Source organism: Crocuta crocuta, unplaced genomic scaffold, assembly GCF_008692635.1.
Source record: "Crocuta crocuta isolate KB4526 unplaced genomic scaffold, BGI_CrCroc_1.0 scaffold249, whole genome shotgun sequence".
In the NCBI taxonomy this organism is placed as follows: domain Eukaryota; kingdom Metazoa; phylum Chordata; class Mammalia; order Carnivora; family Hyaenidae; genus Crocuta; species Crocuta crocuta.
In genome coordinates, this window is record NW_027533262.1 from 2,382,770 (window position 1) to 2,406,976 (window position 24,207).

Below are 24,207 nucleotides of genomic sequence, written 5' to 3' on the forward strand. Positions count from 1 at the left end.
ATTGACAGGTAGAAGGCTTTAAGAACAGAGATAAGGGAGTGCCTGGGTGGCTCAGTCAGCTAAGCCTCTGACTTTGGCTCAGGTTGATCTCCCAGCTCCTGAGTTCCAGTCCCAAATCAGTTTCTCTGTTGACAGTCTGGAACCTGCTTTGGCTCCTATGTCTCCTTCTCTCTGCATGCTTCCCCCTCAACCCCCACTTTGTGCTCAGTCAGTCTCTCTGTCTTACAAATAAATATTGAATATTTTTAAAAGAACTGAGATAACAGATCTCTGCTCACATCCTTCACTAAATCCTATGTGGCATACATGACACATTACTGTCTGTGTACACCACGATAGATTTGAAAAGTGGACTGATGTTAGAACCACAGCATAGAGAGTGCAGGTTAGTCTTTGCAGCTTGAATGTAACCATGTGAATTTCATACTAAAACATAAATTTTAGTATTCCTCTTAGAATTTAAACAAGACCCAACGTCTCAAGGTAGGAAACTCAAAATCTCCATGGTTGTCCAAATTTATTTAAAATTATTCAAAAAATTGTGCTAAAGTTAAAATTCCTCAAAATGACCTATAATTACTCAGTGTACAATGAACCATAATATTATCAACTATCTTGGAAAAATAATTCAAAAGATGATAGAGAGATGTTGGAAGCAATTGTAATAAAAATTGTAGTCAAACACTTTTAAAACACATGTTAAGATATAAAGTAGAAAGAATATATACGAAATAAAGAAGAAACAAATGGGAACTTCAGAACTGAAAAACACACTGAACAGTCAGTACCAGAATGGTGATGAAAAAGAAATCAATGAATTTGAAGATAAGTTTGAACATCTGAGAGAGACAGAGGGAAAGATACTGAGAGAAAATAATGAATAAGGCTTCAGGGACGTGTGGGACAATGATGAAAGATCAAGACTTTGGAATTCCATAAGAAAAGGATACAGGGAACGATCCTGAAAATGTATTTGAAGAAATAATGGATTTAAAATCTTACATTTGTTAAAAATAGACCTACCCTATAATCTAGCAATTTACTAAGTATTTACCTAAAGGATACAAAAATACTAATTCAAAGGGATACAAGCACCCCAGTGTTTTTAGCAGCATTATCTACAATAGCCAAAACATGACTACAGCCCAAGGATCCATTGATCAATGAATGGATAAAGATGTGGGACAGTGCTGCAGAGTATAATACTAAGTGAAATAAGTCAGAGAAAGACAAATACTATATGATTTCACTCATGTATAATTTAAGAAACAAAACAAACGAGCATGGGAAAAAGAGAGTGAGAGAAAGGGGCAAACCAACAAACAGACTTTTAACTATAGACAATAAACTGATAGTTACCAGAGGAAGTTGGGTGAGGGATGGGCTAAATAGGAGATGGAGATTAAGGAGAGCACTTGTTGTGATGAGCACTGGGTATTATATGTAAGTGTTGAATCACTACATTGTTCACCTGAAACTAATATTACATTGTATGTTAACTAACTAGAATTTAAATAAAAACCTTTAAAAAAAATCTTACATTTAATAAGAGATGTAAACCTACACACTTGTGAAGCTGAATGAATCCCAAACAGAATAAACACAAAGAAATTTGTGTCCAAATATATCCTAAAACTGCTGAAAACTAAAAACAAATGAAATTCTTGAAGGCAGCCAGAGAAAAATGGTTCATTATCTATAGGGGAAAAATAATCTGAATGACTGCAGATTTCTCACTGCAAACCATGAAGACCAGAAGAAAAGGGCACAGCATTTTTAAGTGGTGAAAGAAAAGAACTGTCAGGCCAGAATTCCATCGCAAGTAAAAATATCCTTCAGGATGATGGTAAAATAAAGGTATTCTCAGAGGAAAGAAAGCTAAAAATAACCTACAAAATGTTCTAAAAATAATTGTTGGAATAAATTCTTTAGACAAGAAAAATGATACTCGAAGGAAATTCGGAAAGTCAAGAATAAAGTAGGAGAATGTAAGCTGTAAATACACAGGAAATATAACAGATACTACTTCTCTTGAACTTTAAAAATTTTTTAAAGATGAAAACAAAAATAACATTGTCTCATTGGAGTTTGTGTATATAGATGCAAAACTGATTACTGCAACCAGAGGAGAAAGGGAGCTGTATAGTGAAAGTCTGCATATTCCAATTGAGGTGGTACTGTATTGATTCTAAATAAACTGGGCTAAGTTATGAATGTATTTGCCGTGTCTAGAAGACTAACAGAAAAGATTTTTAGAAGGTAAATATATAAATAAGTTAGGGTACAACCATGTAACAGAATACTAATAATCAATACATCCACCAATTTGGATACATGTTGATACATGATATATACAACTTGAATGGCTCTTAGAGGTATTCTGATGAGTGAAGGAAACCATTTTCAGAAGGTTACAATTACTATATGATTTCATACCATTGCCATTCTTGGAAGAAAAAAAAAACTGTAGTAAAAAGAACAGATTAGTGGTTTCCAAAAGTCACAGAATAGTGTAACTATAAAGTCATGGTATAAAGGAATTTTTGAGGTGTTGAAAGTTTTCTCTGTCAGTATTATGTTGTTGATTGCATGAAATTATATGTGTTAACATTCATAGAATTAGAAAACAAAAGAAATAAGTCCTTTTTACTGCATCATAATTTTAAAAATTAACCCAAAAATAACCTTGTGAAAAGCATATTTAGGTGACTTTTCAAGTAGCTCTAATTTCAGTTATCAAAAGTACATTAGTGTTTTTAATCACCCATCTGTTGTGTAATTTGAAAATGAAAATTAATCACATCAAATTAATCAAAATAAAAGTTAATTTTTAAAAAAAGAGACTTTTTCTTTTAGCTACCAAAATAATTAAATATAAAATTTCAACTCTTTATTGTTGATCACATGCATTTTCCTTTTTTACATTATCCCAAGAATAACTAGAACTATGAAGAAAATAAAAATGTGATTTCTAATATCTCTTATTCTACACTAAACAAGTCTATGCCCATTGACCAAAAACGCTTATGTGCATGTACAAAATATTGCAATTCAATCCAGTTTGTCTCTAAACAAATGGATCATATTAATGTATAATCTGATGTTATTACAGGAAACTTGAATTTTAATGAACCCTATTTGATTTGGATGAGTCAAGACAGGCATAACACAATTGAGTCAATTAGCAAGAATTTTGCAATCAATGTTGATTAAGAAAATGGGATGATGGTATGTGCATAATTTGGAGGCTTTCCCTGGCTTGAACATTAATATAATGAGATAAACATTGGCATTTAAACATATCACATTGCTCCAAAATTAAATGATACATATTTTTGATAAATATAAATATTAATCTATATACTTTTTATTATACATGACTGAAAATCATTCAAGGTAGATCTAAGAAAGAACAATACATTGTTCTGCTTTCATGTTCTAGTAAAACATAACCATTAAATCTGCTATGGCTAAACATGTAATGAAATAAATCTAGGATATGACACAAAATTATTGTGCTTAGATTTTTGTACCATACAACACTGATGGAAATGCATTTTTGTTTTAGAGTTCTGGTGATTTTTTAAATGTAATTTACACATTATATATGGATGCTGTTCTGTCACTACAGACATATTTTTCTTGTGGAGAAACCAATATACTTGATTACCTTAGGTTTACAAATAAAATGTGTATACATGTTTTCTATTAGTTCTTTACAGCATCAATAGTTTTTCTCTTTAATATATTTACTTCTACTTCACACGTTATATTGGGGATAATTATATTTTGCCTTCATTGATGTTCTTTTAAGTTATAATTTAGTTAGTCCATTTTTCTATGTCATTTATATTTTTCTGTTACTGATTTTGAGATATTATATAATTTCATATAGCATATAGTTGATTGTTGTATATGAATTTTCATTGCTAATAAAGCCTTCAAAGTTAAATCATGGTGCTTAAAATAGAACTCATGCCATAGAAGACAGCTATGATTTATGTTAATTCATATATAACAAAGATTTAATAAATTGAAATATGTCAGGATTATGATACTGAGAAAATGATTAAATATTAAATATGTAAAACAAAAAACAGATTAAAATAATAAGCTATTTTGAGAGACTAATGAAGTTCTATTACATAAATTTTGTATCTGCAAAATATCAAATCAGTTCTTGAGTAATTGTTCTTGATCTGATTCCATTTTTGTATGTAATTTAGAGTTCATCAACAAAAGTAACTGAAAATCCATTAACATGTTCTTTCTACTTACTACTTGAAATCATATTTACTTTCACAAATATTTTGAAATATCATGAACACAATTTTAAATATCAATATGCACATTCTCTACATTAACTTCCAGAGATATGCTAGTATAATCTTTTTTGTATAAAACTGAAATGTTAATATATTTTCTCAGATTTTTACATAGTGATTTTTCTTTTCATTTATTTCTCATCAAGAGAAAAATTATACTTCATCTTATGTTAGACTTAAATAATTGTTTTTGTAAAAGATTTTAATCACGGGATAAATGTATCTTTATGCTTAAAAAAAACCTGGAGCTTGTTCTCCCATTTTTAGAAAATCTCCCTATATTAATTATTGATTTTTGTATGAATTTTGTATAAACCTATGATCTGTTTAAAGATACTGAGAATTTATACTAAGACATTTGTTCATCTCTGTGATAGGCAGTGGGATTATTTTAGGAAAGAGGAAAATATCATTTCTGATGTAGAGCAGAACGTAGTATCTATTTGCAACATGCTAAATATTATAAAAAGTGAAGCACAAGGCTATTATGGAAATATACAAGGAAATTTGATAGAAGGATGCACTGAAGACCTCCCCTAAAAATATCTTTTATAGCTAGGAGATAGCTAGGTCTTGTTTTCTCATCCTGACAATAAATCTGGCAATTTTTAAATTTTAACAGATTTAGAGCTTTTTTTTTTTTTTTCTTATGATAGAGGGAGAAAAAAAATTCCAAGCTAGTAGGGAAGGGACTGAGGGAGAAGGGGAGAGAGATTGTCAAACAGCCTCCACATACAGCACAGAGCCTGACCTGGGGCTTGATCTCATGACAGTGAGATCATGACCTGAACTGAAATCAAGTTGGACACTTGAGCGACTGAGCCACCCCAGTGCCCTAGAGCATTTTTATTTATGGTGAATCCTAATATGGTTGAATTAGAATATGTCATTATCTATTTTCAATTTGTTTTATTGGTTCTCTCCTTCTTTTGCCATCTTTTCTACCTTCCTTGGATTTAATAGACTATGTTTTGTTGTTCTACTTTATCTCCACAATTATTCATGTTTTAAACAAAATTTAGGGGTTCCTCTAGTTTTATTAGTATATAGATGCTTAAATAATCTGTATTTGGCTTTAGGGAATTATTATAATACTTCCCATGTAGTGTGAAGACCTTATAACAGTAATTATCAGTTCTTCCCTCCCATACCTTGTCATTTTTTACTTATACATATACTATAAAGACAAAATAATTGTTTTTGCTTTAATCATTCAATTATCTTTTGGAGAAATTAAGCACCATGATGATCTCATCTTCATTTCAAATGTTCTTTAGCTCTTTGTTTTAATCTAGTTTCTTGTGGTTTTTATATCTTGTTCCTTTTACCTGAAGAACTTCTTTCAACATTTCTTATAGGGTATGTCTACTGACAATTTCCTCAGTTTATATTCATCTGAGTAAGTTTATATTTCTGTTTGACTTTTAAAAGATATGTTAACAGAATATTCTTCAAATTTCTGTTTGACTTTTTTCTTTTTCAACATCTTAACAATTTTTGCCTTCCTGTTTTCTTGCTTATATGGTTTCTGAAGAGAAGTTTACTGAATCTTTATCTTTGTTCTTTTGTTTTTAAGGAGTCTTCTTTGGTTACTTTCAATATTTTCTCCACTTCTCTGTTTTTCAGCAATTTGAATATGATAGATTTGGGTTTTTCTTTGATATTTATCTGGCCTTTTCTTCTCCAAGGTTTTTTTGGATATGAGGTTTTATACCTGATATTAATTTTGGAATTTTTTTGGCTACTATTTCTCCAAATATTTCTTGTGTTCCATTCTCTCTTCTTCTGTGATATCGGTTATATGTATGCCACATAATTTGACATTATACTATATTTCCTGTATACTTTCTTCCATTTTTCTTTTTCACTTTTTTCTTTGCATTTCAGTGTGAACAATGTCCATTAACCTACCTTCAAGTGTATTGATTTTTTTCTTCTACTCTGTCAAGTCTACTGATGGGCCTGATGAAGACTTCATTTCCATCACTGCTTTGATTTTACCATTTCTATTTTCTTATTTCTTATCATTTCCATTTCACTGCTGAATGTCTATTTGGTTGTATAAATTTTGCATTATAGCCGTTAACATATTTATCCTAGTTATTTAACATTCCCTATCTGATTGTTTCAATATCTCTGTCAATATCTCAGCTGCTGGCCATGACGATTATTTTGTGTCTTCGGAAATGATTATTCTTACTTTTTTACATACCCTCATCAATTTTTGATTCAAACTAGACATGTAAAATATAGATGATTCCTAGGTAAGTTTATGCTTGAAAATGAGCACACTTTTCCTTTTGCCAGGTGTTTAGTGTTAGATTTTACATTCATCTAGTCAGAAAGTTGACTTCATATGATTTATTATTATTATTATTATAATGATCACTCTCAATGCATCTCAAGATTTAAATTCTTGATTTTTGTGGTTAGAGTCTGGGCTACTTGCAATTTCTGTCCCATTGTTTGTTTGCTATTTTCACTCTTGACTTTAGATGTTTTTTTTTACTTTGGTCCCCAGAGAGAATTTACCTATTGCAGCTCTACCAATTGTATTCCACTATTACTTTTATTCACTGCTTGTTTGCCAGATGGTCGGGGGGTGCAAGGTGTTCTCTGATGAGAACTCCAATTTCAGTTAGGCACTCTAAAACCAAGTATCAGTGATATGGCTTACAAGTTTCTGCCCCTCATCTGGAGGTAATGCTGTCTATCATGTATTACTATTCATGATTTTAAAAAAGCAGAGATGTTTATTCTGGTGTGTGTGTGTGTGTGTGTGTGTGTGTGTGTGCGTGTTTTATTTGTTTTATTTACTTGTTCCTCTCCCTCCACTATACTCCTTTTCTATCTTTTTCATAAGCCTACAAACATTGTTGCCCTTTCCCAGGTTGATTAAGAATTATATTCATTCATGGAGAGAAGTGACACGGGTCTAGGTGGTTCTGGCAGTGGCTGTTGTTCCCCTTATGCAGCTAACACCATGACGGAAGCTATTCCTTGATTCTTCCTGGGAGTGAATGGTTACTGAAATATCTGCTGGAAAAGCCTGTGACATATTACAGTCTCCTTATCCTATGTCTGTGGCTTCCAGCAAACTTCATACTATTACCAGTTTATTCTGGCCTTTGGAAATTTGGTAAAAATGCCTGGCTTTTTCTACTGAATAATATGGCATCAGTGGCATCTATTTTAGGTAGGCCTATGTACGGGCAGTGTTTCTACTTGCAAGAACCTGTGTCCTGAAACCTCTCCAGGTTTCGAATTAGCTGTTTGAATTATGATGTCAGTTCACTAAAGGGGGTCAAGAAATGTCCTTACATGTCAGTTTGCCCAGACTGTTTCTGGTTGGGAGAGTGAAAGAACTCTGTGTTCTTTTTAGTTCTTCACATCTCTAGACTGAAGCAAAATAAGTATGTTGTAAGAGTTCTATTTACTAATGTAATCACATCTAACTGGATATCACCTTTTTAACAAAAGTATCTGAAGTGATGAAAGGTATAAAAATTGATCGGTAACTGATATAAATATTTACACTAGATATATGGGTTCCCCCTTTCCATTCAACATTTACTTTTCAGCCCAATTCTCAATTTATTATCCTCAGTAGATATTGTAAGCAACAAACTGCAATCCTCTATTTATCAGAAAAAATATAATATGCTTTAGTAATTACGATGAATAATGGAACATTTTAACATATTTGCTTATTACACATATTTGGTCTTAGAAAAATTTGTCTCATACAGAGAAATTGTGTCTTCTGTAGATTACATTTTATTGATGTATCTTGAAAAATTTTAATCAATTTACATTTCATTTTGAAAAAGTCAACAAATTAACCATAATCTACTGCTAGAATGTTTTTTATTGAAATCTATGTAATTTATTATTGTAGGAAATATCAGACTGACATTTTTGAAGCATAATGAAGAGATGACAAATTACTTAAAGCCCTTATTAGATTGAATGTGAAACCATATAAAAGTCTGATCTTAATTAATACCTTTTTGTACATTTTATTTAATATTTTTCTAAATTTCAATCACTAGGGTTTCAAAATAAGTTACAAAATTTTAATTGTTCTTGAATAATTATATGTAAACATAGAAAGAGATTATTATATATATATATATAGATATTAAGGTGATGATTTATTTCTAATTATTATCCTTAATTTAACTTGGAGATATAATGGAATTTAGTATCAATGAGGTGATGAGAAATGCATTTAATTAAATGCTTAATAATTATTACTAACAGCCAATAAACTGGACAACCTAGAAGAAATAAATAAATTATTAGAATCAGTAGACTGCTTACCAAGAGGGAGATTAAATCAGTAATCAAAAACTCTTGATGAACAAAAATCCAGGACCAGATTCCTTTATAGACAAATTCTACAAGTATTTAAAGAGGAGTTAAGGCCCATTATTCTCAAACTATTCCAAAGAATAGAAGAGGAAGAAAAACTTCCAAATTTTTTCCAAACTTCCGATCAGGCTAGCATTATCCTGATACCAAAACCTGGTAAAGACACCACAAGAAAAAAGAATTACCAGCCATTATTGTTGATGAATGTAAATGCAAAAATCCTGAACTAAGAGCTAGCAAAGAGAATCCAAAAATACATTAAAAAATCATTCGCCACAGTCAAGTGGGATGTATGCCCAGTATGGAAATGTGGTTCAATATTTGCAAATCAATCCACATCACATTATGTATCGCATCCAGAAAAGAAAGTATGAACACCGTACGATCATTTCAATACATGCAGGAAAGGCATTTGACAAAGTGCAATATCCATTCATGATAAAAGCCATCAACAAAGTAGATTTAGAGGGAATATAACCTCAACATAATAAAGGCCATATATGAAAAACCCACAGTGAACATTATACTCAGTGAGGAAAAATTGAGAGCTTTCCCACAAAACTCAGTTACAAGACGGGAATGTCCACTCTCACCGCTTTTGTTTAACATAGTACCAGAAGTCATAGCCACAGCAGTCAGACAACATGAAGAAATAAAAGGCATCTAAACTGGTAAGGATAAAGTAAAACTTTTACTACATGCATGGACAAGATACTATATACAGAACACATGAAAGACTCCACCAAAACACTACTAGAAATGACAAATAAATTCAGCAAGGTCACAGGATAAAAAATCAATGTAGAAAAATCTGTTGCATCTCTATACACTAATAATGAAGCAGCACAGAGGGAAAGTAAGAAAACAATCCCATTTACAATTGCACCAAAAATAATAAGATATTTAGGAATAAACTTAACCAAAAAGGTGAAAGACCTATACTCTGAAAATTATAAAATGCTGATGAAGGAAATTGAAGACAACATAAAGAGATGGAAAGACATGTCATGTTCATGGATTAGGAAAACAAATACTGTTAAAATCTCCATACTACCCAAAGTAAACCACAGATTTAATGCAATCCCTATCAAAATACCAACTGCATTTTTCACAGAACTAGAACAAACAATCCTATACTTTATATGAACCATAAAAGACCCTAAATTTCCAAAGCAACTCTAAAAAAGCTACAGACACCACAATTTCAGACTTCAAATTATATTACAAAGCTGTAGTGATCTAACCAGTATGGTACCAGCACCATAGATCAGTGGAACAGAAAAGAAAACCCAGAAATGAACCCACAACTATATAGTCAATTAGTCTTTTGTTTAATGTTTATTTATTTTTGAGTGAGAGAGAGACAGAGCATGATCATGGGAGGGACAGAGAGAAATGGAGACAGAATCTGAAGCAGGCTCCAAACGCTGAGCTGTCAGCACAGAGCTTGACATGGGGCTCCAACTCACAAACCATGAAATCATGACCTGAGCTGAAGTCAGAGGCTTAACCAGCTGAGCCACCCAGGTACCCTTAAAGTCAAGTAATCTTTAACAAAGTAAGAAAGAATATCCAATGTAAAAAAGACTGTCTCTTCAACAAATGGTGTTGTGAAAACTGGAGAGTGACATGCAGAAGAGTGAAACTGGAGCACTTTTTTTTTTTAATTTTTTTTTTTTTTGTAGGAGAGAGAGAGAGAGAGAGACAGCGTGAGCAGGGGAGGGTCAGAGAGAGAGGGAGTCACAGACTGAAACAGGCTCCAGGCTCTGAGCTGGCAGTCAGCACAGAGCCTGATGCGGGGCTCGAACCCACGAACCGCGAGATCATGACCTAAGTGAAAGTCGGACACTTAGCCGACTAAGCCACCCAGGCGCCCCACTGGAGCACTTTCTTATATCATACACAAAAATAAATTAAAAATGGGTTAAAGACCTAAATATGAGACCTGATATTATTAAAATCCTGGAGGAGAACATAGGCAGTCACCTCTTTGACACTGGCTTTAGGGTCTCTTGAGGCAAGGGAAACAAAAGCAAACAAATTATTGGGACTATTTCAAAATAAAAAAAGCTTCTGTACAGCAAAGGAAACAATCAACAAAACTAAAAGACAACCTAGTGAATGGCATAAGAAATTTCAAATAGTATATCTGATAAAGGTTTAATAACCAAAATAAATAAGAACTTATAAAACTCAACATCTGAAAAACAAATAATCCAGTTAAAACATGGGCAAGAAATGAAAAGACAGGGGCACCTGGGTGGCTCAGTCACTTAAGCGTCTGACTTCAGCTTAGGTCATGATCCCATGGTTCGTGGGTTTGAGCCCCATATTAGGCTCTGTGCTGACAGCTAGCTCAGAGCCTGGAGCCTGTTTCAGATTCTGTGTCTCCCTCTCTCTCTGACCATTCCCTGCTCATGCTGTCTCTCTCTCTCAGAAATAAATTTAAGAAAACATTTTAAAAAAGGAAATGAAAAGACATTTTTCTGAAAAAGACATATAGATGGCCAACAGACACGTGAGAAGATGCTCAACATCACTCATCATCAGGGAAATACAAATCAAAACCACAGTGAGATACCACCTTACACCTATCAGAATGGCTAAAATCAAAAACACAAGAAATACCGAGTGTTGGTGAGGATGTGGGGTAAAAAGAACCCTCATGCAAATTGGTGCAGCCACTCTGGAAAACAGTATGGGGGGTGGGTCCTCGAAAAGTTCAAAAATAAAACTACGTACTACTGGGTATTTTCCAAAAATCACACTACTGGGTATTTTCCAGAAAAAAATACGAAAACACTAATAAAGGGATACATTTAATCTTATGTTTATAGTAGCATTATTACAATAGCTAAATTATGAACAGTTCAAGTATCCACCAATAGATAAATGGATAAAGAAGATGTGACATTTATCATGGAATATTATTCAGCATAAAATATGACATCTTGCCATTTGCAACATCAATGGCTAAAGTATATGGTTTCATTCATATGTGGAATTTAAGAAACAAAACAAATAAGCAAATGAAAAACAAACAAAGAGAGAACAAGAGAGAAATCAAGAAACAGACTATTAACTATAGAGAACAAATTCATGGTTACCAGAGGGAAGGTGGCTAGGGGAATAGCTGAAACAGGTGATGGGGATTAAGGAGTGTACTTGCCATGAGGAGGACTGGGTGATGTATGAAAGGGTTGAATCACTACATTGTACACCTGAAACTAATAGAATTCTGTATGTTAACTATATACTGGAATTTAAAATTTTAAAAAGTAAAATTCAGTGCCATATTAAGAAAAACAAAAATCATTACTAGCAAAACTAATCGTCATCATGCTAGTGTCCCTTCCTTGAAAAACATACCCTTAAAAGTAAAGATTTGACAAGATAGCATATGGTTGATTGTGTAGATTCTAAAGCCCAAAATGGCTGAGTTCAAATATTACAGCTAGCATTCAGGAGCTTCCCAAACTTGGGCAAATTTCTTATTAAATACCCTGTTTCTCAGTTTACCTTTCAAATGATGATGATAGTATCTACTCAGAGTTTTGTGGGAACAATTAATAAATTAATTCATATCAATTACTTACACAAGTCTTCAGTAGATAACCAACATATGATTCTGTTGGTCACATTTTCTCAACTCTTTAGTACAAGAGTTTAGCTTGGTAACCTAGCTGTATGATAAATTGTATAGTTACAAAAGTTAAATAAATATCAGTCAAACACACCAAATAAATATAAAATTCTTAATTCTGTTTCTTGTTTTGAAACAGTTCTCAAATGTGTCAAACAGGAATGTATTTTAGTAGATATTAATCACATATCCTACAGTACAGCTTTGGGAAGGTGTCAAAATAATGCAATCTGTATACGTAGAAACACACAGCTGAAATTAGGGCTAATTTTATAGCTAGTTACCTTTCCTTTATTGGAGCTTTTAATATCTCTATATCATTATATCATTGTATCTTTTTTATTTATATATTTTAAAATAAAAGTTGTATAAAGTTGTACAAAATGATGATTTGATATACATACATTGAAATGATAATTATAGTCAAACTAATTAACATACCTACTGAGTTATCATATTTGTGTGTATGGTGAATGTACCTGAAATACACTTTTAGCATGTTTCTAGTGTTCAATACAGTAGTAGTAGTAGTAGTTTCTTCCATAGATTCATATTATCAATTATCCTTAAAATAATGACCATAAAACTGTAATTTTTATAAAGAGAAAAGTAAAAATAAAACAAAAACATGGGTCTGTATTTCAGCACAAATTGTATTATTTCACCATTCTGTAAACTCTATGGCAATATATTTCTCAAGAATTGCTACTAGATGTTTACTAATTATTAGCATAGAAAATGGCTATAATTTTTCAAGTTGTAATTAGTTATGGTGACTGATTCAGATCAAGCACTGGGCCGTCAGCTGTCTTAGATTATGAATGCAAGACATTACTTGCTCTCTTCCAGTCAAGGCAATTCATTAGTTATGCTGTTTGAGAGCAGCTGTACCCTTTGAGATGTGATTTATTCAGATTCCCTCACTATTACTGCAGAAGCATGGGGAGATAAGTGATTTGATGAGGCTATGTATTTACTGTCAAATGCCATTATGTTGTGAATGTGCAGTAGCAGTGATAGGAAGTCTGTATTTTAAAAGCAAAGGATTAAGTCAAATGAAGAAAAACACATAAAATCCAAATGTAAAAAATTATATCTCCTATACTTAGACGTGCATTTTTCTTGTTTTTTAAAAAAGTTTTTATTTAAATTCCAGGTAGTTAACATATAATACAATATTAGGAAGCATGCATTTCTCAAGAGATGTAACAGGAACTATTAAATTTTCACTTGGGCATTTCTACTTATTAATTGTGAAGAATAGTTACACCATTTAAAATATGAGCATAGAAAGCACAAATCTTGAAAATATGAATTGTCGAATCTTTGTCCACTGAAAATAATTTTAATTGTCCTATGTTCATTTCTATAATTTATGCACATACATTTCTCAAAAATAATAAATAAAAGAGGGATTTGACTTGAAATGAACTATGTATCCAGACAACTTGATTTTAAAATACTCTCCTGCAGTTGTGTGCTATAGAATAAATAAATCAAATATTTGCTTACAATGTTTCTTCAACATCCATTTATATGGTCATCAAACAAAATATCAATATTTATACATATGATAGTGGCTGGAAAACTTGGAAAGTGTTTTAATTAATTTTTAAAGTGTTTCGTCATTGGGGCACCTGGTGGGGGGGGCTCAGTCAGTTAGGCATGGACTCTTGATTTTGGCTCAGGTTGTGATCTCAAGTTAGTGGGATGGAGCCCCCAGTCAGGCTCTGTACTGAGTGTGATGGGCCTTCTTGGAATTCACTGTCTCTTGCTCTCTGCCCCTCCCCCACTCAAGGCCTGTCTCTCTTAAATAAACATATAAATATTATTTATTTATGTGTTTGTTTGTTTGTTTGTTTGTTTGTTTATCTAGAGAGTGCAGAAGGGACAGAGAGAGGGAGAGAGAGAGAATCCCAAACAGGCTCTGCACTGTCAGCACAGATACAATGAGGGCCTCAAATCCACCAGCTCTGAGATCATGACTTGAGCTGAAACCAAGAGTCAGATGTTTAACTGACTGAGCCACCCAGGTGCCTCTAAGAGCTAACATTTTTAGGAGCAGATTACTCTGCTTCCTTTAAGGGAATACATAAAACCATGACTGTTACTGGAAATAAATTATCTATACTTCTCATTATTCAATAGAGTAAAATTTATAACTAACATTAAAGATTTTGGGGCCATCATCAACATGCAGCTATTTACAATTAAAAGGCAGGAATTTCAAACAAAACTTATGAAAATAATGGAGTACAATATGTTATAATTAAATTGCTTCCAGTTGTTATTGACTTATAATAGATATAAATATAAGGCATATTATGAAAATTTATTTTATGGTAATAATCACAAAGTATTGGAGACCGAAACTGCACAGTTCATCCCTGATGGCAAGGCCCAGGGAGAACCTGTGGGAAAAGACTGCAAGACAGTCTGAAGAACCCCCTGAAGAATTCTTCTCTGCTTAGTCTGTGCCTTTTACTGTCACTACTGCTGTTAGTCTATTCTAGGGTTAATATGAAACCAGAATCGCCCAAAGTTTCCCCCTTCCTACAAAATGGAATGAACCTAAAAATCATGCCCGTCCCCTCAATCAGATGTTGTCTAATAAATATTGTAGCAATTAGCAAAATTGGAGACAGTCCGGTACACCTGGGGTCTATAAGAGACCTAGAATTCATTTTCCTTTTATGGGTCTAATTGCCAGTAAGAATACATATTATGCCATAAGCAGAGACAAAAACAAGACTTACTAGTTTTGGAGGACTTTCTTGGAAAAGTGTTAGAGAAATATTTGCCTGCTGATCTCAAGCTTGTGAGGCAACTTATGGTTTGTTCTGGCCAAAGGATGAGATCGGTAAATGCAGAGACCAGATTCTAGTTGATTCACGTAAAACATTTGCATACGTCATCTACAATAAATGTTGACATTGTTCTTTCTTAGTAAGGGGTTGTGAGAGTCTATTACCTATAACCGTGGGTACAAGTATATCCTGCTTTTGCATGCCCACTGAATTTAAACAATCAAAGGGCACTTTGTTTTCATGCATTCTGGCAATATGCTTCACTTATTTCCTGCCATGTGTAGTAAAGAATATGTAGAACTTTGTTATGACTACCTGGTTAAATTTTATCAATTTAAGTAGAAATCTTGTACTGTGAAATCACTGTTGTTAAGAACATGTAGAAAGATTAAATCCCATCACTATTTTCAAAAAATGTAAATTCTTTAAGTATGATTGTTTGATTTGCTATATAAAAACCCTAAGCTGAAAAGTAAATTGGAGCAGTCCACCTGAAGAGGCTGGCTCCGTGGCTTCTTCGCCGACTCCAATCATCACTCTCTGGGTCAACCCTGGCTTGCAGAGGCTGGACCCCTGCAACAAAGAAAAAACCTATAATGTATACACAAGTGATAAGGAGAATAGAATTAAAGCATACAACTATAAAAATCAAGAATTCACAAAATAAAACACCCGGAAAGAAAAAAAGAAGAGAACTATAAAACAATAAGACAACAAAATGGCAATACTATGTTCTTACCTATCAGAGAATTCAATGGTGGCTGCCAAGGACTGGGGATAAGGATGAACAGAGAAATGTAGGTCAAAAAGTAGAAACTTTGAGCTATAAGATGAATAAATCCTGAAGATCTAATGTACAGCGTGATGACCGTAGCTAATAACCTGGTATACCTGAAGATTGTTGAGAATAAGTCTTAAGAGTTCTCACTATGCAAAAAAATAAATAAACACATAAAGAGTTAACTATGTGAGGTGAAGGATGTGTTAATTATCTTGATCTTGGTAATCATTTTACAATGTTTACGTATATCAAATCATTATATTGTATGCTTTAAATCTATACAATTACATTTCTCAGTTATTCCTCAATAAAACTGCTCTTTTATTCAAAATGCAGTGTTTTACAACTTCTCATAAAATTAGAAGGTCTTTAATCATCATTTAGATTAAATTAGTCAACTTATTTAAAGTTTTCAAGGATACTAGTAAAGAACAAAACCTTGTTATGCCAAAAAAATATTTTTTTGAGCCGATAGCTTAGGGAAAAGCTAACATCCTCCCTATTGAAAAATCTTACAAATATATATAAAGTAAACTTGAAAATTAGCAGTAACAACTCATAGAAAGCAACTCAATGTCTTTAGTGACAGGCAATCAAATTTTTCCCATCTGTAGACTAGATATTAACACTATGCAAGAATATTAATTTTATGCTATTCAATTTAGGAATGCTGGTAAATGACAGTGAAGTTAGTGATTCTATTTATTTCATAATGGCTTTGCATCCTAGAAGAAAAAAAGATGATAAAATAAAGTGAGAAAAACATTTTTCTCACCATTTCTCCACTTAACTATGAAAAGAGCATAGGGACAATGCTCAGATTAACACAAAAATAAAAAAAGAGCCTTTGTTCAATTATATATAGAAGATATTTTCCCCTATCTATACCCAGCAATTTTGCCCCTCCCTTCCTGATATATTTTAACAAATGGATATCTTAATTTCAGTTAAATTCAAGTTTGTGTATATTATATATACAATATAACCCACTATATGGTAGTGTATTCATTCATAATTAGATTTGGGATTTATCTGGAATAAATTTTGGGATATAGGGTAATTAAAGAGGAGAATACTTATACTTTTCCAAAATGGATATCCGATTAATGCAGTGCATTTTTTTGGAAAATAAATTCTTTTTCCACAGTACTGAAGTGGGATTTTGTGATAAATCAAGTGACCAAATATGTATGTGTGGTTTCTTATTGGCCAATTATTTTGTTTCTTAAATCTATTTTTTTATTCTTGTGATAATACTCTTCAAAAGTTTCTATAAATACATGATACATTTTATTATTCCTAATATGTTCTCCAAAGTTTGTAATTGTCTGCATTGAAGTGATTTATAGATTTTATAAATTTATTTCTAAGTTTTCAGGATTTTAATGTCATTGTAAGTTAATTAAACATTTACTATATTTATTGCTACTCTATATAAGTACAATTAAATTGGATCTGGGGCATCTGGGTGGATTCAGATCTTCTGTCTCTCTTATTTTTTAAAAATAATTTCTAAGTATTTAAGACAAATGTTTATGAAAAGTTTTTATATCTCTGATATGTAAAACTCATATTTCACTTGAAAATATAAAAACAGGAAATATATTTAAAAGCTAAAAATGGAAACTTTAACCTTTGACATGGGAAGACTTATTGGTTAAAAGCACTGAGTTTGGAATCAGAGAATGGAGAAGGTCACTGATTCTATGTAACTTTGGAAAAGTTACCAAATCTTTTTGATTCTTAATTTTCTAATCTATAAGATAGGAATAGAGCGTCTGAGTGGTTCAGTCAGTTAAGCGTCTGACTTCGGTTCAGGTCATGATCTCCCGGTTCATGAGTTTGAGGCCCGCATTGGGCTCTGTGCTGACAACTCAGAGCATTAAACCTGCTTCAGATTCTGTGTCACCCTTTCTTTCTGCCCCTCCCTGGCTTTCGTTCTGTTTCTCTCTCTTTTAAAAATAAATAAGCATTAAAAATATTTTTTAAAAAAGGAATAAAAATGGTAGCCACTTTATATAATCAAACATAATACATTTTATAAATAATTTAACATAAATCATTTAGCATAGTTTTGGGCAGCTATCACTTATTTGATAAGCCTTAACTAATATAATGATGACCATTTATATAATGAAAAAAATTTAAACTTGAAATCAACTAACAAATGTCTAGTATATTACTATTTAAAATATATGGCTCAATTTGAAGGCTTCTGGGTCTAGAGTTTGCTTTATGTGCATGTTTTAAACACAGATTCTATGTTTTTATTTTTCATTAATTTTTAATTTTCCCCCTGCCACATATCTTTATTATTTTTCAAAATTTTATTCAAATTCTAATTAGCCTTAACTATAATACAATGAGTATTTATATAAGGAAAAAAGTTTAAAAGTGAAATCAACTAACAAATGTCTATTATATGACTATGTAAAATATATGGGTCAATTTGATTAAATGTATGAAAACTGCATAAATGGATCTTTCAGTATAGTAAAATATGAATCATATTTTTAAGAAATTATACTTCTATGTTATGTCCCATCTAAATAGAACTTCTAGTTTCTCTTTATGGGGTCTAAAAAATAAGAATTACATGCATTTTCTATAATATATAGATTAGACCAGTTGCCAAAAAAGTTGTACATAAATCTAATTTTTTATCAAACCCATTGAGCCTATTCATGTTCATATTATTTCATGTTTATAAATATTGTTTTCAGAAATGATATTTAACTTTACTTTTATATATTTTTTAGTTAAAAAAATTTTTTTTTTTATTTTTGAGAGAGAGAGAGAGAGACAGCATAAGCAGGGGAGGGTCAGAGAGAGAGGGAGACACAGAATCCAAAGACAGGCTCTAGGCTCTGAACCAGCTGCCAGCACAGAGCCTGATGTGGGACTCAAACCCACGAACCCATGAACCATGAGATCATGACCTGAGCCGAAGTTGGACACTTAACCAACTGAGCCACCCAGGCACCTCTAACTTAATTTTTAAATGTTTTACTTACTAAACTTTAAACAATTAATATATAAGACTTTAGGATTATAAGGTTATTTGTCAGCATTTCTGTAAGAAAGCTCTTAGAAATCTTTCATGTAAAGAAAAGAATTTAGATATAAAATTTTTATATATCTTAATATATATTAAATATATATGTATTAAAACTATCAAATATTTTATGACATAATGATTATATACATGCATTAAATCCCAAAGTAGAGGACATAGGGTAAATTATTTATAATGAGTAATGTATGTCATTATTGTTATATACCATTTGAAAGTGCTGAAATAAGACCATTATATGACAATAGTTTTACTTTTTTAAAACATACATTATTTTCTTTCTAATTAAGTTTGAGAAACAACATAGATGCATTAAGAGAAACTAAAAAATTCCTCTTGTTCTCATAAATTGGTAGCATATTTTGAGTATTTTCTGTGTCCTGTTCTGGGTATTGTTTTTAGAGCTCCAAGTGGATTAATTCATTTAATCCTTACAACAAGCCTATGGAGCAAGTGATGCAATTATTACAATCATATGGATTAGATGGTACAATATAGGCATTAAGACTTTAAATTTAAGTACCCTGACTAAGGCCCATGGGTAACAAGGTAAAAAGTAAGAATTTAACTCTGGCTTTGTCATGAAATAATCACATAACTGTCCTTTAGTATTACTTTTATCAAAGAGATAAAAGAGACACATGAGAGCAAATAAAGTAGTGACACTGATGAGGTAAAATATCAGTGTCTAAGAAGTAAGGAACAGAGAATTACTAATGCTAAAAGTCATAGGTCACAAATTATATTCAACTGAGAATAAGCAGGGAACCCCACAGTGAGAATAGTCAATGAATGTGAATGTTGTATCATTTATGAGCAAATTTTTTAACTTCTACTTGACTCTCTTTTTATATATTGCTTTTGTTATATCATGTTCTAGTTTGTATAATTAAGATGATTATTATTTGTATGGTTTATTCAATATGGAAATAAAGTATGTCAAAAGCTTTTATGAATACCTGGTACATAGTAAGCCTTCAATAATGTTAGCTAGAATGATTATTATAATTTCCTAGGTTATCTCAGCAGTCTGCAACAATACAGTAACAACACTAACAAAAATGGCATTTCTGTGGTACCAGGAATTGGGAAGCCTTGATCCTCCCAAGTACCTTCTCCTACTGGCTGCTCCATGTAAAGCTTGGCCATGGTTAGTGTCGAGCCTTTAGATGCTATAGCGAGATTTTCTACAGACTAAGGGCCAGTGACTTGTATATCTTACCACCACTGCCATGATTATTTTCTCTCTATGAATTTCCATTGTGTTACTCTATCAAAAGGAGTTGCACTGAATCTTTTGGTTCTAAGCTGTGAGCCTAACCATTCCTCCAGAAGTTCTCTCTTTTAAGGTAGTCATCATTATCACAATGTTTGTCAAGTGTAAGTTAGTTGAGATACCCATACAAACAACAAAACTATTAGCTGGGTTACTTAAAAAAGAAAAATGGAATAACAAAACTGAATTTAGCAGAAGTATATTAGAAAGAGTATAGAATCAAAAGAAGCCTGGAGAAGCAGCCTTTATAAAAGAGGCAACAGAAAATACAACCATTATGGGGTGCCTGGGTGGCTCAGTCCATTAAGCATCTGACTCTAAGTTTCAGCTCGGGTCATGATCTCATGGCTCATGGGTTTGAGCCCCACATCAGGCTCTGTACTGACAGTGAGGAGCCTGCTTTGGATTATCTCTCTCTTCATCTCTCTGTTTCTCCCCTGCTCACTTGCTTGCTCTTCCTCTCAAAATAAAGAAATAAAAATTTTTAAAAAAAGAAAGAAAACACAACCATTATGAGCCACAAGAATAATTTGTTAGGATGACCTGCTGCCACCTCTGCACATTCATTGTGCTATTGCCAGATAACCCCTGCTCTGAGTTACAGCTAGCATTCCTGGGTGTTTTTTTTGTTTTGTTTTGTTTTGTTTTTTTGAGTCACTTGTTCTAAATTCAAAGATCAAAGTCCCTACTGGCTAAGACTATTAAGACGTTCCATGCCTTAACTTTTAGAAAGAAAGGGGAAGGAATGTTATAGTTCATTTCACTTTCAAAGTTGGAAAACAGCCCTTATCTTTCACAAAACTTCACATGTATTAAATAAAGTCTCAAAATATTTTCAATTGCTATTATTATCTTTATTACAGATTGGGAAACTGAGCCATCAAGAACTTTCATAGTTTAGCCAAGGTTACCTATTTGGTAAGAAGTAGAGATAGATTTGATTCCAGAAACCAAGAATCATCAATTACACACACAAGCATGTGTGTAGATGTATAAAGATAGAGAGAAAGAGAAAGAGAGATCAAAAGAAAGCCAAACACAATTATGCTTGTGATATTGTCAGGCTATAAAGTGTTTTTGAACTGAACTGACAGTTCAATATTGTGAAAACCAAAATTGCTTTACAAAATGCCAAAACTAGCACTTTGAAGTAACCACTATGGAAAAGTAGACAGGACATTTCTGCTTGTCCCAGAACATCAATGTTCAATTGTCTCACCTGAAAAATTTTTAATCAACAAAACCAAACCAAAATAATGGCAGCCTGACATCTTTTGAGTTTTATAGCACTGAGGTACTTCACAAAATGAATTAGGTTAGGGGAAACTGTTGTATAGGAAATCACTGATGAATGGGTTTTATACAAAGATGATTGGTTTGTCTGACTTTTCTCTCAAGATGATTCATTGGTTGCCTGCACATATCAGGTATTTTAGAGTGGGGTGAAGTGTCACTGAGGATATTTTTTTTCTTTCTTTCTTTCTTTTTTTTTTTTTGGTGAAAGCAGAAATGATGGACACTTGGCAAACAGTTTGAATTAGCTCTTGATCTTGCCACTAAACTTTTCTTTCTTAGCGAATTTTAAAAATTGAATGCAACTGTTTCTTTTGGGTCTTTGTCAATGTGTTTAGAGGTGCCAGGATAGGGTGACTGACCAACATTCAAGTTACATGACAATAACAAACGCATATCTAATTTGTAATGCCTGTCATTCAAAAAAACTAAAATAATAAGTTTGCTTAAATCAGGTTATCTTACTGTTTCAAAGAACAAGGAATCAACTCGCTAAATAGTATTTTGAAATATGAAAACCATAGACACAAGTAGTTAGATGACATAAATCTAAACTATCATGATATACATTTTATAAAATGTTATTTGGGAGAAATTTATAAATGTTGATTTTTTAAAAATCTAATATGTGATTTCCACTAGAGATAATGAGAATTAATATTGTATATTTGTGTAAAAGAAGCTATGAATTTCTTCATCAAGAAAATCTTTGGGGCACCTGGGTGGCTCAGTGTGTTAAGCATCCAACTTTGGCTCAGGTCATGATCTCATGGTTCATGAGTTCGAGCCCCATATCGGGCTCTGTGCTGACAGCTTGGAGAGTGGTGCCTGCTTTGGATTCTGTGTCTTCCTCTTTCTCTGCCCCTTCCCTACTAGTGCTGTGTCTCTGTCTTTCTCTCTCTCAAAAAATAAATAAACATTAAAAAAATTTAAAGATTTTAAGTCAGCAGATGATATTGTTATTGCATAATTAAAGAGATACTGCTATGTGATGTTACGTTTTAATCTAATGAGCTATCCATGACACTTACATGATTTTGCTTATATATTAAATCTAAACTAATATTTTAAGAAGCTAGAAACCAAAAATCTTCCTATATAATCCTTAAAAATAATTTACTTCAACTTAGATATTTAAATTCTGAATATATCACTGAGGCATTTGTTGTATTTCTCACAGGTTTGGTTATAGCAGTATTGGGCATTATGTATGTCAGAAGTTGTTATGAATACTACTTCAATATTTTATTTATCAAGTACTAGCTGAATGGTGGTACCCATTAACGTATCAAAATCTAAGAAGCTTGTTTACTCTAGATCTATATATTTTATATATAACAGCAAAATAAATAACAAATAAATGACTATAACCCAGATATTTATGCCTTACACTTTTTCTACAGAGTATCATACTTTAAATAAAAATGGAAATGTTTAAATAAAAGTTTATCAGCAATTACATAACATTATGATGGAAGGAATTAAATAAATATATAAATAATTATTCTCAGTAGCTGATTTCTAGCTTGAAATCAGGCCATCTAATATCTCTTTAATATTTTATAAATTTAACATAAAAAGCACCTACTTATCTGTCATAATTTTGAATAGATATGGAAATATTTAAAAAAGTATTAACATATTGGCTCTACCGGAATAAAAATAATAAGTCTTTGTGATTAAGTAGAGATACCGTAGTATGAAATATTGTTCAGTGATAGAAAACCTGCTAATATAATTCATCACAATCATAGTTTAAATAATACAAAAAAACAATACAACCTACAAAACTAACTCCCCTAAAATAGTCTACATCAATTCTTCATTAATTTTTTTTCAGAAACCTAAGTGTATTTATTTAGGGTATAAAACCTATTTGAATAATCCCCAAATATCAATTGTTTAAGAAAAAAAAGGTTATTTCTTCTTTAATATGCTCAATGGAGTTAGGGTTAGGGGTGCAGTAGGATCAAGGGGCACCACAGCTCCATGAAGTCATTGGAAGAATCAGTGAGTTCTTTTCAGCCCCAACTGGATTGTCTGCATTCAGATGACATTGAGGGCAGGAGAGAGAATGTTAAAGACACATCTGGTTTTAATCACCTTAGCTCTTGGCCAACTGCACTTATGTAACAGGTAGTTAGTTACATAGCCCCATCTAATGCTAAGGGCCTGGGAAATGTAGTCTAGTCGTTCACCAAAGCAAAAAGAATGTGAATATTGAAAAACAGTTTAGACAATTTCTGCTGCACCAGAATTACAGCACGATTATTTAAAAATAGTTAGGGTATGTAAATCATTAGCATACATCTCACATTAGAGACATTCACAGTAAAGAAAAAAAAGTATTATCTCAGTTTCTATTCAACTTTAAAATAAATTAGGAAAATTTTGAGCAATTGAGAGAAAAATAGCAATATGTATAAAGTTATCAACATTTATTCATGATATGATTATATGGAAATAATAAAAGTAATTTTATTACTTTACTACAAGAAACTAATAAAAGTAATTTTAAAACAGAGTGAATTAATCATTTAAAAATACATATTTGCAAAGCAATAGTTTTCCTGTAAACACAGTCCTTCAAAAATCCAGCTCAAAAGAATTATAAAATAGAAAATCTACCCTTTCA

General features: G+C 32.1%; 1 long non-coding RNA gene across 1 annotated transcript in view; it reads right to left on the bottom strand.

Annotated features, from left to right (window-relative positions):
- Positions 1-13,504: 13,504 nt before the first annotated feature.
- The window catches only part of LOC144217830 (uncharacterized), an 86,735-nt gene continuing 76,032 nt past the window's right edge, over positions 13,505-24,207 (bottom strand). Inside the window, exon 3 of the long non-coding RNA XR_013330967.1 lies at positions 13,505-15,722. This is a non-coding gene — a long non-coding RNA (uncharacterized LOC144217830). The remainder of the gene's footprint in view (positions 15,723-24,207) is intronic.